We start from the raw sequence: 20,125 nt of genomic DNA on the forward strand, positions 1-20,125 counted from the left end.
CTGAGCAGAGTGGGTTCCTGAGTCGACTGTGGAGAAAGCTGGCCCTTACAACTGTGACACCATTTGTGTGTAACAGCATATTTTGTTAATCTAGCCATGTCATAATTATTCAACCCCTATATAAAATTGTTGTTTTTAAAACCCTCTGCTGGTTTTTATGGCCTAAAGTAAAGTTAAAACACAATGAAGCCTTTGGGAACTCTATAATGATCCTTAATTAGCTTCAGCTGTGATGCATATATAAACCCCACAATGAAGGTGAGTTGTAAGCATGAGTACAACTAAGGAGGGTCTACAAAAGCTGAGAGAGGAAGGCCTTGTTCAGACTGCCAGCCAAAATCCAATTTTTAGCCCATCCAGATTGGAATTGATGGCTCTTTTGAAGTCTGAACAGTCACAAATCACATGAAATCCGATTTTAGGAAACCAGATCGAAACCACCTTCGGGAGGTAGTTTCAGATCGCATTTGGACAGATGTGTCTCAGTCTGAACAGCTCCAAACACTCAGATCGGTTTTGACTGTCCATGACGTCACTCTACGCGGCGCCAGACCCAGTGTGTTAGGAAGCCCCGGACGATGCGCTGCAGGTGATCTCCCACAGGGATCTTGATGTGCTCTTTTTGTAGAGCAGTCAGGGCGGTACACACCTCACGGACGACCAGGTACACCATTGCCTTACCGATGCCAAAAAGGTGCGCAACGGTGCGGTACCCTGACCCTGTGGCCAACCACCATAGGGCAACTGCGACGCGTTTCTCCACCACTATTGCCGGCCTGAGGTGCATGTCCAGGCATGTGAGCCTTGGTCGTAGGCAATCAGTGAGCATATTAAACGTTGCTCGGCACATTGTGAAATTCGCAAGCCATTGGTCATCGTCAAAACTGCCTAGGACTACATTTTCCCACCAGTCATAGCTCTTCGGGTGGCACCACACTCGTCGCTGCACATAAACTCAGGCAGTGAGTGCAGCACAAAGCATTGTTGTGTATAATCCTACTACAGCAACCTGTCAGATCAGTCAATAATGTGGCACAGTCTGAACAGAGCCATATCTGATTTGGACACTTGCTAAAAACAGTGTGGACAGTCAGCCCTAATAATCGGATTTGAGTAGGAGTCTGATTTGAATCAGATTCACCTGCAGTCTGAATGCGGCCGAAATAATTTCATTGCACCTGAAGTGTATTGAGTATAAGAAGACTTATAGAAGTATAATTAGGTTTAAAACTTGGCACAACTGCAAACCTGCCTGGCTGTGGGAGAAAGCCCAAAATTTCATCAAAAGCCCTTAATCAGGACAACTAAGAAAAACTTCTTTGTTACTGTCAGAGGTTGACTAGAATATGCCAGGAGGAATTTGGATAGGACTGCAGAGTTTTGGGAGACAGCTGGTGGAACGATCACCTGGAGAAGAGAGTCCAAGTTTAAAGATCCTTTATTCACAAAAAAGACCTGAGTTTGTCTCTGTGCAGTACAAGACTGAAAAACACAGGAGACAAGACCAGTATATAGCACCAGATAACACCAGTTACACATTCCTCTGACCAGTTGTCTAAACAGCAACTTGATCATTGTTTCATTCTATGGAATGATGAAACTAAACGGGAACTGTTTGGACACATGGACCAGCAGTATGTCTGGCATGAAACATATGACCAGAAGAAAATTATCACCATGGTCAAGCATGGATGTGGGTCATTGATGATTTGGGGATTTTTTTCTGCTGTAGGAAATGGGAATCTTTACCTGGCATCATGGATTCCCAGACATACCAGGCCATTTTAAGAGGAACGTAATGCCTTCTGTTGGAAAATTGAATGTTGGTGATCATGAGACTCTCAAGCAAGACAATTATCCCATGCAAACCGTCAAGTCAACCAAAGCTTGGTTGAGAAATAGATCCTGGAGTTGCCTTCTCAGTCCCCACAGGTTCTCCTAATGATGGAGTCTTTGACAGGTGAGAGGAGGAGAGGAGGAGAACAGCTTTGACAATAGAGAGGAGCAGATGTTGCTCTCTGGTTTTCTCATCAGCGTGTGCGTGGAGTGAATGATCACACTGTTACTAGAACATCTTTACACGGCTTTTGTCTTCTGTCTCAGATTTATCTTGTGTCTCAGGTTCATCCTCTGTTTCAGGTTTGTCTTGTGTCTCACTTTTGTCTTCTATCCCAGGTTTGTCCACAATTCCCCCTGTCATAGGGCTTAATTCTACACACAGAGTGCGTCTACCATTAACACACTCATACACTGATGGAATAGCCATTAGAGACAAGTCAAGGTTCAGTGTCTTGCCCAAGGACACTTAGATTTGCCAGGGATCAAACCACCAACCTTCTGATTTGTGGGCGGTCCACTCTACTTCCTGAGCCAACAGACCTCTGCTGTACAACAGAGATTGATCAGATGTAAAGTTTCCAGGTAAAACTGAGCTGCAAAATAAGGTGTAAAGTATAAGTATCGACTGTCGTTTTGTGTCGTATTGGACTGTTTTGAGTTAGTCTGTTTATTTTTCAGGTTCTACAGTCTTTTATTCTACAAGTTCTACAGTATTTTACATTCCAGGTTCTAAAGTCTGTTTATTCTACAGGTTCTACAGTATTTTTATTCCAGATTCTACAGTCTGTTTATTCTTCTTATTCTATTATAACACCAGGCTTTTATCGGCAATGATGAAGGGTGTAATCAGCATTCACAGCCGGGTTAAATGAATTTGCAGTAGACACGGGTATTTATTGGCTCCTGCTCCGATCAGCATTGATGTAAACACAAACCCCGGGTGAACCCGCTAATTTTTGCCTCTTTCCCTGCTGTAACGTGTCTCAGAGGAGACAGACACACACCTGTCACCTGTCCAGCTTGGCGCCATTACACCAGAACCTCCATGGCTACACTGATGGTGGGGGTGACAGAGTGAGCTGCAGCTCTGACAGTTTTAAAAACACACAATCACAGACCAAAACATCTCATACGGAGGCCCCGACACTTTGACAGACTTTCTGCAGTTTGCAGCGCGGCCAGCAGCTCACTCTCCTCTCGCAGAGGTGACATCGCTCCCTGCAGTTGTGTTTGTCCTGAGTCCAAACAGAAAGACAAACTCGACTACTCTTGAAACTCAAAAACTCAACTATCCTTCTGGTCATGAAAAGAAGGGAAACGTCATGAGTGAATAACAATGATTATCAATTCATACATTATTCTGTAATTACTAATAACACCACACTGTTGGTATTGCAGCCTGTAGGAAAGACACATTGTGGGAAGGCTCAGCTAACCAGCAATAACACTGAGCAGGAGAACCACTGATGCTGGTACACTCCATGCTTTTATACCGTTACAGTTTTAGGGGCGGGGTATGCTAAGTGGGGGACCAAGTGCGTCACCAGTACCCCGAAAAAAAACACTCAACACAAAATTTATGAAACACAGTATAACTGCACAATTCAGTACCACACAAGTTTCACATGATTCACAGGTTTTCAGGAATAGTTCTCCAACATATATATTGATTTTATAAACAAATCTGTGAATTTGCTTTACAGGATCTTTAACTCAACAACTGACTGAACAACTGTTACTTGGTATTGCAGTAATAGAGTAAATATCCATCTAGAGTATCTATACTTTGATTCCAGTAATTGTGCTGTGTATTTTGTCTCTGCATACCATTGGCTCAGCTTTGTTATAGGACATTTTGCTATAAATACAACAGCTGCTAGTCAAGCCCTCTGCAGCCACAGGATGGCAGTATCAGATGCTTTATGGGGCAGAATGCTGTTCTGATATCAAACGTAAAAATAGATATCACTTCCACTTTAGAATCAGTCTCACTGATGTCTATTTCAGCTTTAAGCGGTCCAACACTGCTTGGTCTTCTGTCCTGATGATGCCACTGACTGATAAGAAGGTGCAGATGTCAACACGTCCTTCTTCAGCTTCAGCGTCTGATCAGTCAGACAACCACACAGGTTGGAAACAAGCACAGACCTGGTCTGAGATCAGCATGGCTTGTTGAGAACCGTAACACCCACATGTGGTTCAGGTGAAACCAGCAGCTTTCTTCTACAATGGAAAAGTGTGAAGGGTGCAACTGTCAAAACAACAGGTGCTTACCTGCACAGTACAACATCCACAGTGCTGTTTCCAACCAGCACACAGTCCACTGTACACAGCTCAGACCAGTACCCTATCAGGTCCAGTACACTACATGAGAGCTGTGGAGATGGAAGCCAGGTCAGCACCTTCCACAGAGGTTGTATGTTCTGTCTGTAGGTGATGTACTCTGCAATGTTTCTGTGGTTCAGCTCATTTAATGAAACACTGATTTGACTGTAGTGTTACAGTTTTTTACAACCGCTATGACCCGTTTGTCAGAACCTTAAACACTTTTTCAAAACTGTTAACGCACATCACACCTGAAACACACAATTCCCCAAACAGTTAATTTCATGCTCAAAATCACGCAGTGTAACTAAACACAGACACACACTTCCAAAATACAATAATACACTAACACAGTTCACAAAATCCATCAAAGCACTGACACACGTTGTCTTCCAACAGAAACATTTAGTCAGTCACAGCACAGTGTCATAAAAAACACTGACAACTGATGGAATAACACAAACTGAATCACTTTGCATGTGTCAAATCTACTTTTTTTTCCTTTTTCTTTTACAATCAACAGATTATTGTATTGATCATACATGTAAATTAATGTTTGTGATTATGTTCTTCACTTTTCATTTGTTGGGCATGAATTTTGTTCCTTTTTTTTGTACAACACTCAGTACAAAAAGTGAACGACCCATGTCAGAGCAGCTTTGCAGAATTTTTATGAAAGAAGAAGACAGTAAATGACAGGATTTGCAGTAGACACTTTACTGTATTGCAAATGAAAATGACTTGCAGTAGAGTAAAGAGGGAAAAAATCAGCATTTAGCTGTCATTCATTACTGTATTGTCAAATACACAAAAAGAAAAAGGAGCAGAAGAAATCACTGTAAAAGAGGAAGAAAAAAAAGCTAATCTGCTCGGTCGTCAGCATTGGGCCACATATTTTCATTGACATCACACCTGATGTCTTCTCTGGCCAGGCATCTTGGGAAGTATCTTTTTGCATGCCTTATCCAGCCCTGGCAGTTGTCAGCTGTGATGTCCTGGCATGCAGCAGCCATTGCATCCAGGAGGGACATTTGGTCATGTGGATGGTGATCAAATACTTTCCACCTCCAGGCTGAAAAAAACTCCTCTATTGGGTTGAGGAAAGGGGAGTAAGGGGCAAGGAAAAGGGACATCATCCTGGGATGGGCATCAAACCAAGCTGTGACTGCATGTGCATGGTGGAATGCCACATTGTCCCAGGTGATCACATATGTTAGCAAGTTACCCCCCAACTCACCCTGTCCCCTCTCCCCCTCAGGTACCAGTCTATCATACAGCTCTTCTAAAAACTGGAGAAGGCGTTCGGTGTTGTAGGGGCCAATTTGACTTTTATGCAGGAGCACACCATTGTTAGATATTGCTGCACACATGGTGATGTTGGCTCCTCTCTGGCCTGGCACAGCAACCGTGGCTCTTTTACCAATGATGTTTCTGCCACGCCTACGTTTTTTGGCCAAGTTGAAGCCAGCCTCATCAATGTATATTATGTTATGTGGGACTTGATTGGTCTCCAACTCCATGACTCTCTGTAAGCAATCAAACAAAATGTATGTAAATGATTTAGAGTACTTTACGTATATAGGGTCATAGTAGTTTACTGCAAAACACACAATTAGTACAGTGTATTTTGGATTTACAGTAATAACTTTACCTGGGCATATTGGTGACGGAGTTCCTTGATGCGAACACTGTTCCTTTCAAAAGGGACTTTATAAAGTTGCTTCATCAGGACACTGTGTTTAGCCAGAGTCCGAGAAATAGATGTAAGGCTGATTGCTCTGATGTTTTCAAAGACAAGGTTGTCTTGTAAAATATTGGCCCGAATTTCTTTCAGTTTTATTTCATTGTTAGCAATCACCATGTTGACAATGGCAAGCTCCTGTTCTTCATGTAGAAGCCTGCCCCTGCCCCCTGAAGGACGTAAACGTTGAACCCTTAGAGGGACAAGGTTATATATTACTGTAGGGGCCAGAAGAATACAGTTACTGTAATTCATGTTACACTGTTCAGTAGGAAAGGCCCTTATACAATACAGTGAATACTGTAATCTACCTGTTGGTTGCTCGAAAAATCCGGACAATGGATGCCACTGTGCTCCGGCTGAGATTTGGCTGCACACGTTCTCCAGCCTCTCTATGTGACAACCCATGGTTGATGACATGGTCGATGATGGTAGCTCGTATTTCATCTGTCACCCTATCTCTGGCCCTTCTTTGAGCCCCACCACGCATTCTAACTCTCCCTCTACCTCTACCTCTAGGCATTGTTCTCACTTGTTTTTTGCAAGTCCTCCACCTTGTCCCTTGTCTTATCTATTGTTCTTTTCCCTCACAAGATCTGCCTATAAATATAGGTGATGTGATTGGTGATGTGATTGAAAAAAGCCCAGCACCTGAGCTGGGTGAGACGGGAATCAGCTGTGATCAATGTAATCTTCAATCCATTAGTTTTGAACATGAGGTTTTCTGTTTTGACAAACCATGTGAAAGCAATTGAAAATTCACCAGTTAACATCTACTGTTTTGGTCTTGAAGAAGATTTTGTTAATTGTATAGCCCACACAGGCTGATGTTGTGGTAACTGTGTGAAGAGTTTTGAAAAAGCTGTTGTAAAAAACTGTAAGCACGAGCTACTGTGTCTAAACTGTGTGTTCGCATCTGGCTGTGTTGACACATCAACAGCCAATCAGGGATTAACATTCCACTCCAAGGTCAGAGTTCAACATGCTAATTGGCTACAGAGTTTCAGAAGGTCTCAGCTTCAAAGAGTTAGTCCCCACAGTCCACCAGAGCTGCAAGTCCCCACAAGTCCCCACAGTCCACCAGAGCCACAAGTCCCCACAGTCCCCCAGAGCCACAAGTCTATCTCAGGTCAGGACTAACAAGTCAGGGTTGATATTTTATTTAGAGGCTCACACATCCAGTAAACCTGCCAATCATATCCTCATCCATTGTTGAAACTGTTTCAGGTGTACTACATTATACAGACAGGTGTGTCTGTTATTTAGGCTACCCTCACTGATGTGACTGGGGTAGACAAAATAATAGAAACATCTGCTATTATAATGCAGTGCAATGCAGTTCAGTCTCTTGGTTTTTCAGAGTCACAGTGCATCACACACTCTGCATCGTGTTTTTGAAGGTGCCATGAAGCATGTGACCTACACCTGGAGTTTGGCTCTCAGCACGTTGGACTGTATGTTGTCTATAACTTTCACAGTCAGACAGGGACCTCTGACCTGATCATGTCCTGTTGCACTGTGGTCCAGCTGTCAGCCCAGTCTAACCAGTCTTTCCTCTGTACTTCCTCCTAAAGTCCAGGAAGTGGCTGAAGGGACCTCCCTTCTCTGCAGGTCCAGTAAGAGGCAGACCCTCTGTGATAGGCCGATCACTTCAAACATCTTCAGTGTGAAAGCCTCTGATAGAAGAAACAGAGCAAACTGCAGCATGCCCTGTACCTGCTGGTCTTTATGGAAACATAAGCATTGGCACTGGTCCTCATCTCTGTGACAGGCTGGTGATTGACAAATGGGAGGAAGGTGCTGAAGGAGAAGAGGAACCTGTCTTGATCCTGACTGCAGAGCACTGATGGTCTAAAGCAGCTCAGTCCATCCTGCATGAAAACAAAACTCTTTTGGAGCAACGGGAACATTTTTCTTCACAGCTGCTGACAGATTAAGTTTCCCCTGCAGCACTGACTTTCATCCTCTCTGACTTCAAACCACCCTTAAACTGATTTGCTGAGAATGGAGGGACCAGCAGCCCCCCCACCTGTAGAGACCAAAGTTCAACTTGACTCTGAGACTGATCCAGGATTGTGGCAGTCTGTAGGAGGTGGTGTGCTTGTGTTTTACCGGAATGAGTCTGTCATTAAAACGTGAAGGAGTTGTTCTCACTTTCTCCTGTTTTCACTCTGTTACTTCAGTTTCACATGTGGTTAAAAAGTTTGGCTCTACAAAGAGCAGTTTTAATAAAGTCTGCATGGTGGAAATACAGTGGTGCACAATGTGTCTGAATGAATCCAGAGGAATCGTTTAAACAGCAGAGAGAGGGGGAGCAGCAGCAGGTAGTTACAGGAAGCACCTCTGTCACGCTTCATGAGAAATGATTGAAGGTCAATGAGTTAGCCCAGAGATGAGCCTCAGTCTGTCCCTCAGTGTACGATGTGAAACTCCATCTGACAGACGAAAGAGGATGAATGTCTCTGTCTGTGATACTTCATCTAACCTTAGTACAGACAAGGCTGGTGCTGGACTCTTCATGTTGTATATTCTGCAGCAGTGTTGTTTCTATGTGATGAAGATTTAGTAGAGAAAGATTTCATGAACATGTGGACCAGTCGTCAGAAAGTTTAGCCTGAGAAAAAAACACTTAGCTCCACCAGTAAATGAAGCTGTGGGCCTGTTTCACTGCAGTGCTGATGTCCACCATGTGAAGGAGCCTCTGTGTCAGCTCCAGGTCTTCTGATTACAATCTCTATCTGTTTGATTGACAGCGGATGGGGGGACAGAGAGAGAGAGAGAGAGAGAGAGAGAGAGAGACAGAGAGAGAGGGAGACACAGAGAAAGAGAAAGAGAGGGAGACATGGAGAGAGAGACATGGAGAGAGAGAGACACAGAGAGAGAGAGGGGGAGAAAGAGAGGCAGGAGAGGGGGGGCAGAGAGAGAGAGAGACTTTTACTTTTTCCAAAAAAAAAAAAAAAAAAAAACACACATCTAGAGGTGGTTTAGGTGAAGCTTCATTTTGAGGCAGACCCCCTCTCTTAAACCAGCTCCGAGTCTGGGTCCAGGATCAGACCCCCTATCTACATTTAAGATCTGGCTTCAAACTCTCCTCTTTGATAAGGCTGAGATGGCTCAGATGAGTCCTGGACCATCCCTTAGCAATGCAGTTACAGACCTGGACTGCTGGGAGAACTCCCATGATGCTCCTCTCTCCTCCTCTCCATCTGTTCTCCATTAACTCGTCTCTGGATCCGAGACTGTAGACCACCTACTCCCCCCTGATCCTTCTCCACACCTGCTGCTGCTGCTGTTATGAAGATTATATCTATTATGTGGGGGGCTTCAGAGTTGTAGCTGAGACATGTACATACAAATGTCACCAGATTCCAGCACTGAGGGGAAAGAGTTATTATACAACATAACTGATCTCAGACCAGTAGAAGCTGAGTGAAGATCCAGGATCACCTCAGTGTGCAAACATCCACAAAACGCTGCTGTTCGCTCTGCTGGACAAGCTCCATTCTTTGTCAACAGGACACTTCCTGTTTCTGTTTCTCCCCCACTGGTCAGGTACAGTACCCTGCAGCTTCAACCCTCCTGTTACCACAGAAGCTTTGTTAGTGTCACCACTGTTGAACGCTTTGCTGCATGGCCTCACTTATGTCTCATCTTACTCTGGTGTCAGGAGTAAATAACTGAGCAGCACAAAGCTGCAGCACGAATACAATCAGTTCAACAGACCCACGATATCTTTTCATTATCTGGTTTAACTGATCCTATCATTGTCCTGATCACCTGGACTATGAAGCTGGTTACCACCTGGTTCAGTTAACTCTGGTTTACCTGTCCAGGTACGAGTTATTTCATCATGTGAAAGAGGAGTTTTTAACTATAAGGAACATCATCAGAACCATGAATGAATCATGAATATGATCTGAGAAGAAACACTGAGTATTGGTGTATTTAGTTACAGTGATGTCATCAGGTGAAATTCAACAAGGTGAAATGTGAACAATGTGATCACATGACCAGAATAAAAAAGAAACAGTAGAAATAATTTCTTTATTTTGCAGATCAAACAGTCATCAGACTGTGACATCAGACTGTTTGTAGAGAGAAGTAGTTGATGTGTGATGAGGTCAGTAACGTTCACGTTTCAGTCTTACTGAATGAAATATTCATCAGTGTGTGAACTGAATGAAATATTCATCAGTGTGTGGATCATTGATCTGATCAAAGACATCAGAGGTTTAGTTTTTATTTCCAGTTCTGCTCAGAGTCTCCTCATGTTATTCTTAGCTGCAGTGATGAAGAGGAGAGTCACAGCTTCATCACTGTCAGGATCCTGTGGCTGAAAGAATCTGTGTTCAGTTCAGATGAAGCTCTAATATTTCTGATGTAGTTATTTAGATGAACTCTCCTCTGTTCGTTAGAAGTTCTGTTTTAAAACCAGAGTGGACACATGGAAAGACTCAAACAGCAGAACATCGACTGATCTATATAAACATCTACTGATCTTTATTCTCAACTCGTTTGTCCCTGTCAGGATCCTGTAGACAGTAGCCAGTTTTTCCAGGTGTCTGATTGGTCAGTAGTTTGATCTGATCCTCTGAAGTTAACTTGCCCCGGAGAAGGTTAGTTCAGTATCAGTTACCATGGTGATTTATCCCAGTAACAAGTGAACCACCATCAGGAGGACTGAAAACCAGAGTTTGACCTGAATTTACATGGATGACCTCAGGTCCTGGTTTAGTCCAGACCTCTGGTCTCTGCTTATCTGTCTCGTTTAATCTTCAGACTAGTCATCCCTGTGTCATCCTCACTCAGTCATTAGTTGCTACTTGATCCGCCGGCTAACTGCCTGTAATTACTGGAGCTGGCTGTAGATCTGAACCTCAGTGGTCACGTTTGAAGTCTCCATATAGATCCAGCGAGAATGATGACACACCACCTGCCACCACCATCTCTGTGTCTGAGTCTCTTCATCTGTTACACACATAGCCTGTATATAAAACTGGAAGTAGACTCTGGGTCTCAGGCATGACCTCAGGTGGTGCTCTAGCACCTGCCCTTTTGCCCTCTGACCAGATAAGTGCCCTTTTTAAAGGACCTTTCTAATTTTATATTGAAGTTATTAAATTGGCCCATGACATCAGTTCTCATCTAAAAGCTGTGGAATTGACCGATGACTGCCTCTGAGTTCTGTTTCTGCAGACCTACGAGCCCCTGCCCCTCCCTCTTCAGCCTCCACAGGTAACGTCCACAGACTGAAGCTCTTTAGAGCAGCTCTTCTCACTGACCTGCTTCACTGGTGACAACCAGGCGACCACAGTGTTTGTTCTCAGCCTCGTGTTGTTTGTCTCTTTAGGGAAATTAATCTACAATTAAAACAGCTCCAGACTGAGTCAGACAACAGGCTCCATTAACCTTAACAACAAGACCAGGTCAAAATATGTGTGAACCTATGGTCACATCCTGATTTCATAACAGCAACGTCGTCTGACAAAATCACCAAACACAGAAATGAAAGACAAAGACTGAGCTGTGAGTTCAACTGTATTCACTTATAAAACGGTCACTCAGAGAGAAAGTTACAAGAGAAGGATTATCTGTCTTATTGTGTCTCTCCCACAGAGCTCAGCCTCAGTCTTTATTAGAGGCAGCCCTTTATTTACCCCAGCCTCAGTCTTTATTAGAAGCAGCTCATTATTTACCTAAGCCTCAGTCTTTATTAGAGTGAGGTCGTTATTTACCCCAGTTTCACTCTTTATCAGAGGCAGCCCTTTATTTAACCCAGCCTCAGTCTTTATTAGAGGCAGCTCTTTATTTACCCCAGCCTCACTCTTTATTATAGGCAGCTCGTTATTTTCCCCAGCTTCAGTCTTTATTAGAGGAAGGTTGTTATTTACTCCAGCCTCAGTCTTTATTAAAGGCAGCTTGTTATTTAACCCAGCTTCAGTCTTTATTAGAGGCAGTTCGTTATTCACCCCAGCTTCAGTCTTTATTAGAGGCAAGTCGTTATTTACCCCAGCTTCAGTCTTTATTAGAGGCAGCTCTTTATTTCTACCTCTCTCTGTTTGATGTGGAGAATTGATCTGAACCCTCATTTTGATCTGCTCCCGTCTGTCTGTTAAAGTCACTGAATTACGTGTTGATACAAAATCAACAACAATCAAACTCTTACTTTCTTAACAAAGCTTTTATTGCTATAGTGCAGGAAGCGTGATCTCTCTTTTCCTTTTGCTGCTGTTTCTGTCTTCCGTTAACAATGACTCCTCTCTCTCCTGCTCTCTGCTCGGTGTGTCTCTGCCTCCTTTACAAATAATGAGACATGTAATTAAAGTCATTTGCCATGACAGAGATAAGGGTCAGAGCTCAGTGAACAGGAAGTGTTGCTATTTACTTTAAATATTATTAAAATGTAGATGTAAGGTCAGGCCCTTGAAGTCGGGCCCTTGACAGTTACAGTCTGGTGAGATTCACAGTTGTAATGCATAAACATCATATCCTACTGTTGGTATATTTTTGGGAGATTAGGCCTTAATTATCATGCACAGAATAGATTTAGCTCAATTACCAACAGCAGCATGATGCTCCATTCAGCTCAGTGCACAGAACACACTGAGACTGATTGTTGCTACATCTAGCTTGGAGGGTAGTTTGGTTGGTTTATTATTATTTTATTTATTTAGAGACCAGCTTCTTTCAGTTTTATTTAAAGATTTGTTGATATTGAATTATTATTTTATAGACCACGGCCAAACAATCTATACATGTGAAAACGCCTTGAAGCACAATGTGTCATAGCTGTTTTTGTTGTTGCCTGTTCTTGTGATAAATGTAGAAAAAATCAGAGCTAAAGACCATTGTCTCTGTGTAAATTGATAATTTTATCTGGTGTACGGTATTGAAATGAATAAATATGTAAGTAACTTTATTTAATTTAATAATTATGAAAGGGATGCCCCTTTTTTCCCCTTGAGCACCTGCCCCTCAAAATGTCTGTGCACAGCCCTGCTGGGTCTGAAAAGTGAATCCAATGCTGAAGAGCCTTAAAGCTAAAGGGATTCAAACAGAAAATTTGATCCATAAAATTAGCCTTTACGCTGACGATGTATTACTTTTTCTCCAAGATGCACATGCCTCTCTTTCTGAGACTATAACAATCATAGATAAATTCTCATCCATCTCAGACTACTCTATTAATTGGAACAAATCGACTGTACTTCCCATAGCTTTTGACCTCCAGTTCAACCCAACTATTCCACCACAACCTGGTGCAAACATCAGATACCTGGGCATCAACATTTCCACCAAGCTATTAGACCTGACACGGTTAAATCACATTCCCCTACTTAAAAAAATAGAGGATGCTCTCACTCGGTGGAGTACTCTGCCTATATCACTTATGGGAAGAGTAGCAACAATCAAAATGATGATCTCGCCAAAAATCAACTACATGTTCTCAGTGGTCCCGACCCATCCTCCCAAGGCTTGGTTCAAATCACTGGACTCCATAATATCCAAATTTTTATGGAAATCTAAGCCACCACAAATAAGCCTTAATACCTTACAAAAACCCAAAAATCAAGGTGGTCTGGAGCTTCCAAATTTCTACAATTACTTTCTTGCCAATAGACTACAATACATCTTAAAATGGACTACACAAAGTCAAATCGACCACACTTGCCTGGACATTCAACAAACTTTCTGTAACACCATTCAAATCCAAGACCTGCTATTTATTAGCCCTATCATCAAACAATATCCCTGCTTTAAGAGCATCAATATCAGCACATCACTGATGGTCTGGTGGGAATTTCTAAAAATGAATGGGTCTTCACTGGTCCCGTGCAAACTCTCACCCATCTGGAACAATCCTGACATCCTGCAAAATAAAAAAACAATAAAAATTACAACATGGAATAGTAAAGGAATAAGATGCCTAGAACATATTCTCCAAGACAATCGTATGATCCCATTCATCCCAATCCATCATTCAAGCTAGGTTTAACCTCAAGCAATTAGACCTAGAACTCCCACCAACAATAGCAAACTTTTTAAAACTTCCATGCCAAAAACTACTCTCTAGAATTTATGTAAGTTTAGCCAAATTAGAGCCAACTCTCTCTATCCCAATTCTCCAATGGGAAAAAGACTTACTCATCAACCCAGACTCCAATTTCTGGATACAAATCTTCTCGAACACCTTCAGCATGACTCAAAACTCAAACCTGCAGCTGATACAGTGCAAAATCCTCCACAGAACACACTACACAGGACAAAGGATGCTCCAGATGGGTATCAGAAATACTAACAGATGTATTAACTGCAAGAATGACACATATATAACTATCTGCGTGGTTTTTGGCACTGCACACCGGTCAGCAATTTCTGGCAAAGGATTTGTGAAGACCTATCGACACACCTCGGACATCCCATCCCTGTCTCCCTCTCACTTTGCCTGCTCGGTGACCTCACTAACATTAATATGGACACAAAAATATCTCGCATGCTTCTCACAGTCCTAACCATGGCCAAGAAAACAATCCTCCTGAACTGGAAGTCAAAAGAGAACTTAAACATAACGCAGTTTAAAAATCTACTATTAGATCATGTTTCCATGGAGAGGATGTCTGCCTGTAAAGAAAATCAGTTAACAGAATTTGAACACATCTGGACTCCAATAATTAGTCTTATTAGGTAGTGTTCTTGGGGGTGGCGGGGGGGGTTGCTGTGGGCAACCAGTGTCCTTCCCGGGTGGAGGCCTGTGGGCACTGTCTCTGGGTGGCTGCGTGTCTGGCCTGTTGGGCCAGGCCCTGCCCAGGCCTGGCCTCCTAGTGGGATGGGCCCATGCCTGCTGTGGCGCTCTGGGGCAGTTGCCGCCCCGGGCACTGTGGGGGTTGTGGGGGTGGGGGGGCTGCCTCTTCACCTGGGGGGTATGCTGGGGGGGGGGTTTGCAGGTCGACCTGCTTGGCCAGACCAGCTCCCTGTTCGTCAGCGGGTCTGGATGTCCCATCCTGGGCACCTGACTGGGGTCTCGCCATGCGCGGTGGGTCTGTGCCCCTCCAGCTTGCGCCTGCAGTGGTGGTGGCCCTACCGCTTGGGCCACCTGAAGGCATCTCTGGGCACCCCGGTTCGGCTCCCCGCTGGCTGGACGGCGCAGGTATGGAGACTGGAGGTATTGGGGCCAGTCAGGGATCTGGCCACAGTGGGGGGGTGCATGCCTCGCCTGCCCTTGTTGCTCCACTGTACCACATTCCACATGACAGTAGGGCCTCTGAGGGGTGGTGCGGGGACAAGGCAGGTTGGTGGGCAGGACTGCCCACCGGCCCTGCTATTGTTGTTGTGCTGCTCCTCAATTTTAATTGCACATTAGATATCATATGACACTAGGGCCTTGGGGGGTGAGATGGGGTAGATGAGACTCTGCCGTCTACCAGAGGTGGAGTACCCATGCCCCATCTGCTCCCTCAATTTTAATACACCTTAGTCATCCACACGGCCCACAAGCCATATGACACAAGGGCTTTGGGGGTAGGGAAAGGCGGGGAGGACCCAACCGCCTGCTACACCCAACTCACTCATGCACTCATACGCACACCCACACATACACACTTTGCACCCACACCAGATGCAGGGTGGGGAGAGGGTGGCTTGATGGGCCCCCCTGTCCATCTGTCCCTGGTGCCGTGTGGACTGTGCAGGGAGCCTACCATGTGGGGGAAGAAGATCCATTGCGGGGATGTTGCGGGTGGCCCTGGTGGGGGTGGGCAGCCTCTTCTTGTTGGCGGCAGGCTGGGTGGGGGCTGTGGCCATGCTGCGGGGGTTTGGGGCTCCGGCAGGTAATCCGGGCAAATTTGGGGGATTGGGTTTGGGGCTGGGCGGGTGGGCCTGCTGTTCTCTATCCCCCCGGGCTTGGCTTCCCGGCGGAGGGGTGGGGACTCTGTCTGCCCTCCTTCCCCCATTTGTCCTGCAGGGTCACTGGGGCCAGAATACCGGGCCACCGCTGCGGGCTGGGGTCTTTCCCACTGGCTGGGCAGGGGCTGGGGGGTTCCACCGGGTGGTGTGGGTGGGCCTTCAGTTGCTTTAGCCATTTGGCTCTGGGTCTGGCTCGCGCTGGGGTTGGTGGTTGTGGGCTGGCTCTAGGGCTTCCTGCCCGCTGTCCCTCTGCAGGCCTCCTTGCGCTGGGGGCTGTTGCCTCTATACTCCCTTGCGGGCTCCCCCTTGGGTCAGGCACATGGCTGCCGGGGGGGCATGCTGCCGCGGGTCCTTGGGCTCTGGGGGTGGCTGGGAGTCTTGGTGGCCTGGTTTCTGGCCACCTGTGCCTTTGGTCTTGGGGGCGGTGTTTCTGCAGCCCCCACATCAATTACCCACCACATCCAATGACAAATCGCTACACACTTGCATACACACATGAACACATACACGTACATACACACACACCTACCCTTTCCCTCATACACACACATACAGACAGATTCACACACACACACACACATATACACATATGGAGCATCTAATGGTTAAAGACTATAGAGTGACCATAAATGTGGATATTGTTAGTTATTGTTGTTGTTACTTTGGTTGTTTTTCTGTTGTTGTGTTGTTGTTGTTTTTCTCTGTCTCTCCACTCTCATTTTCCTTTTCCCCATATTCTCCCTGTTTTCCTCTTCCTGTCCACTCTCATTCCTGATGCGGTCCGGTTGTCTTAATAAAGTTCAAATATATATTATAATAATATGTTAAATAATATATTAAAATAAAGTTAAAATATTCTCCTTTGCAGAAAAAAAAGGTTACAAAAATATGGTTTCTTCTGGTTTCAAAAAACCAAGATGGCAAGAAGATCAGTGGATCTGGACTCAGGACCTGGCTTCAGTTATCTTCAGTAATCTCCAGTTAGCTTCAGTTAGCATTAAGCTCTGCAGACTGTAGATATCTGTCACCACAGCCACTCAGTAACATCATGTTTACACCCATGCTCTTACTTCCTGTCTCCTCTCAGCACAAATCAAACCTCTGTCTGATGTTGGACATTTTTCTTCATGTGTCTCCAGGCTGTGTTTCATCAGGAACTCCTCCCCCTGCGCGCACGCACACACACACACACACACACACGCACACAGGAATTACTGAACTGTAACATGTCAGTTGACACTTGATTTTTATTCTCTCACTATACATCAGTCGACACTTCCACTCCTTTCATCTTTTCCTTTCATCTCTGTCTCCCTGAATGACAGCTGTTTTTTGGGTGTGGAGGAGGGGGGATGCCAAAGGAGGCAATTATTATTTAATATTAAAATACTCCTGAACAGTTTTCAGTGTGTGAACACAGGTTTTTTCTAAACCTGGTGATAATCTCAGAAGTCAAAGACATGGACATTCAGGACATGTGACAGACTGACTCCATGATAGCGACACATCAACATAACTGACAGTAGTTGGGGACAGACAGAGTTAGTGTCTGTCTTCACTTTCCTGTACTTCTTCTCTCACTGTTTGACACTGAAAATCATTCAAATTCTTTTTTTTACCTTCCAGCATTTAAGTCTAATTAATTTATGATATTTTAATGTCATTGTAATATCACAGCTGACTGAGTTCTGCCAATGCAGCCATCTCAAAAATATCTGGATCTCAAAAACCATGAAGGTACCTGGCTGAAACAGTTTCCCCACGTCTCACCTACTCAGTATTGGGAGGACAGCGCCACCCTGTGGTGAGAAATGAACTGATAAATATCGCAAAATGTTGACACAGTGACACGTGGAAGAAAACTGTTGTCTATGGATTCAGTGGATGATGCTGAAGAGGGATGCAGGCCACGCCCTCTCCTACATCCTTCATCAAAGCTTCAGCAAACCTTTACAGATCAGGATTGATTGACCTGAATAGGTGTTGGATTTGAGATTTCAGGCATTGTCTTTCCATGATTGGTTGACAAACTTTGGTGGGTGTGGTCTAATCCAAGTCTACAGACTGAAAGTTTGTGTAGCCACCAGGGGGGGCTATATTTAAAAGTATAGTGAAGGGCAGAGACATGGTTCCACTTGGAGTATCTTTCATAATTAATGAGTTATTAATTGATTATTGAGGAGTGCACTAACTCATTAATATGTTAAAGACTGAACGGGACATCCAGCTGATCAAACCCTACAGGACAGCGCCGCCGTGTGGCCCGGTACCAAACACTCAGGACCTTTTAGAAGCTGCTCCTGTTCCATCTGAGCTCAGCTGTAAACTGCATCATGAGATTGAAGAGTGAAGCATTTCCTCGTCGTGTCAGATGAAGGCAGCACTCACAGACATCTTCTTAAGGAAATGCAGATGTTCGACTTGTCTCCAGTTGTTTTCCTCTAGATCCTTTATCAGACCGGAGTCGAGGCGCCGGAGCCGCCGCCCACAGGCCCGTCCCGGCCAATGAGAAGCGGTCTGAGCGGAGACCTCAGATAGGAGTGAAGCCGCACTTCACCTCCGTCTCGGCTCTCAAAGCGAAAAGCTTCTCCTCCGTGTGAGTGTGGCCGAGCCGATCTGCCCTGGGACAATAATCCAGAGAGGCCTCAGACTGAGGACCCCTCTCTGCTCCGCCCCGGAACCTGAGCCGGTCTGACAGCTGGAACCTCTCTGTTCAAGTAAGTGCTTTGATTTGAGCCTCAGCCACAGCGCGGTCAGAGGAGAGCTGCTGGGGACAATGGTCCGATACGAAATCAATTCAAACGGGGGGGGGGCTGCTCTGTGTGACCCCCCCTGACCACCTCACCATCTCCATCACATCAACAGTAATGATTCAGTGGCAGAGAAAAAATCCAACAGCACCCTACCCTCTTTCTTTCTTTCTTTCTTTCTTTCTTTCTTTCTTTCTTTCTTTCTTTCTTTTATTAGATTTTATTTAGTTGTGTGACATGTCCATTATGAGAAGGCCTCAGACAAAAAGGGACTCTGTTGTCAGACACTGCTCATCAGTTGTGTTTAGTTTATGATGTGAGACCATGACAATGACTGTGTGTGTGTGTGTGTCAGAGGGTGGTGCACACACACTTGTGTGGAGCTCTGGTCGTTGCCCTCTGTCACTGCATTGATGAGGGATGGGTCTCACTGACACTGTAGCCCCGGGGATCAGAGTCCAGACCTGATTGAAGGACTGATTCTTTGATCAGATCTAAATCAGATCTGAATCAGTTTCACACGTGTTGTAGTGGAGCTGATTGTTTTAGGACAATATTTTAGACAGTCTTTTTGAATTGCTGTGACGGTGAGAAATCATAATGTTACTGTTGGTTTCAGTACTGACGCTCACGTCACATCTTTGTTGGTCTGGACTCCTCCAGTCACCACAGACTCAGAATCCACATCCATCCATCCTCTGAGGGCCCGGGGCTGGAGCCAGTCCCAGCTGACAGTGGGTGAGAGGCAGTCTGTGGTCTGTCACACGGCTCACATGTGGACCATTCACACACATTCACATCTCCAAAGAGTTTAGATTCTCCAGTTAAGCTGCATGTGTTTGGACCGTGGGAGGAAGCCAGAGTAGAAAGCTCCAGGGCCTTCTAAGTGATTGGTTTATTTTTGTTTTATATGACAGTAAGTGAATCTGTGTGTGTTGGACAAAGAGCTCAAGACTCCAGCAACAGTGCTCAGAAGAACTTTATTAGAGCTACACCTTTAGGCTTGTGACCTTCATCACGGTCTTCATCACGGCCTTCGTCAGGGTCTTCATCACAGTCTTCATCATGGTCTTCGTCAGGGTCTTGGTCTGGGTCTGTGAGTGACATTTTAATAGGATAGCCAAACACAAAAAATATAAAAGAGCCAATCATACGTGAACACATGCAGATCTGTCTATGGGGCTTTTTCAGAGGTGGGTTGGGCCTGTGGTCATGTGACATCAGACCAATCATTGTCTCAGGATGGTGGGGAACATCCAATAGGGGACATGGGTGCCACCATGTTTAGTTCATAGCCTGGAAAAGTGCACCAAAAGGGGTGTACAAAAGGGTCCATGCCCCCCCGACACACAAACACACACACACACACAAGAAAGAAAAAAAAAAGATTTTTGACAAAACCACATCTGTTAAAATGGCTCTTAAATAAATGTAATCACACCAGAAAAATATATTTGGTAGACATTTTGATGTGTCTGCTGTCTCTGAATATTTTACTGACGATAATTAATATTTTTATTTTTTCCACTGGAATATTTAATATTTAATAATACAATTTTCCATTAAA

The 20,125-nt window shown here is 44.7% G+C and overlaps 1 protein-coding gene across 1 annotated transcript in view; it reads left to right on the top strand.

The window, feature by feature from the left end:
* The first annotated feature begins 17,838 nt into the window (after positions 1–17,838).
* The window catches only part of LOC139625029 (ly6/PLAUR domain-containing protein 6-like), a 30,262-nt gene continuing 27,975 nt past the window's right edge, over positions 17,839–20,125 (top strand). Inside the window, exon 1 of the mRNA XM_071484606.1 lies at positions 17,839–18,525. The gene's annotated coding sequence lies outside the window, so the exon portion shown is untranslated. The remainder of the gene's footprint in view (positions 18,526–20,125) is intronic.

The sequence above is a fragment of the Trachinotus anak genome, unplaced genomic scaffold (genome assembly GCF_046630095.1).
Source record: "Trachinotus anak isolate AG129_WGS33_773 ecotype Australia unplaced genomic scaffold, CSIRO_AGI_Tana_v1 ptg000001l, whole genome shotgun sequence".
In the NCBI taxonomy this organism is placed as follows: domain Eukaryota; kingdom Metazoa; phylum Chordata; class Actinopteri; order Carangiformes; family Carangidae; genus Trachinotus; species Trachinotus anak.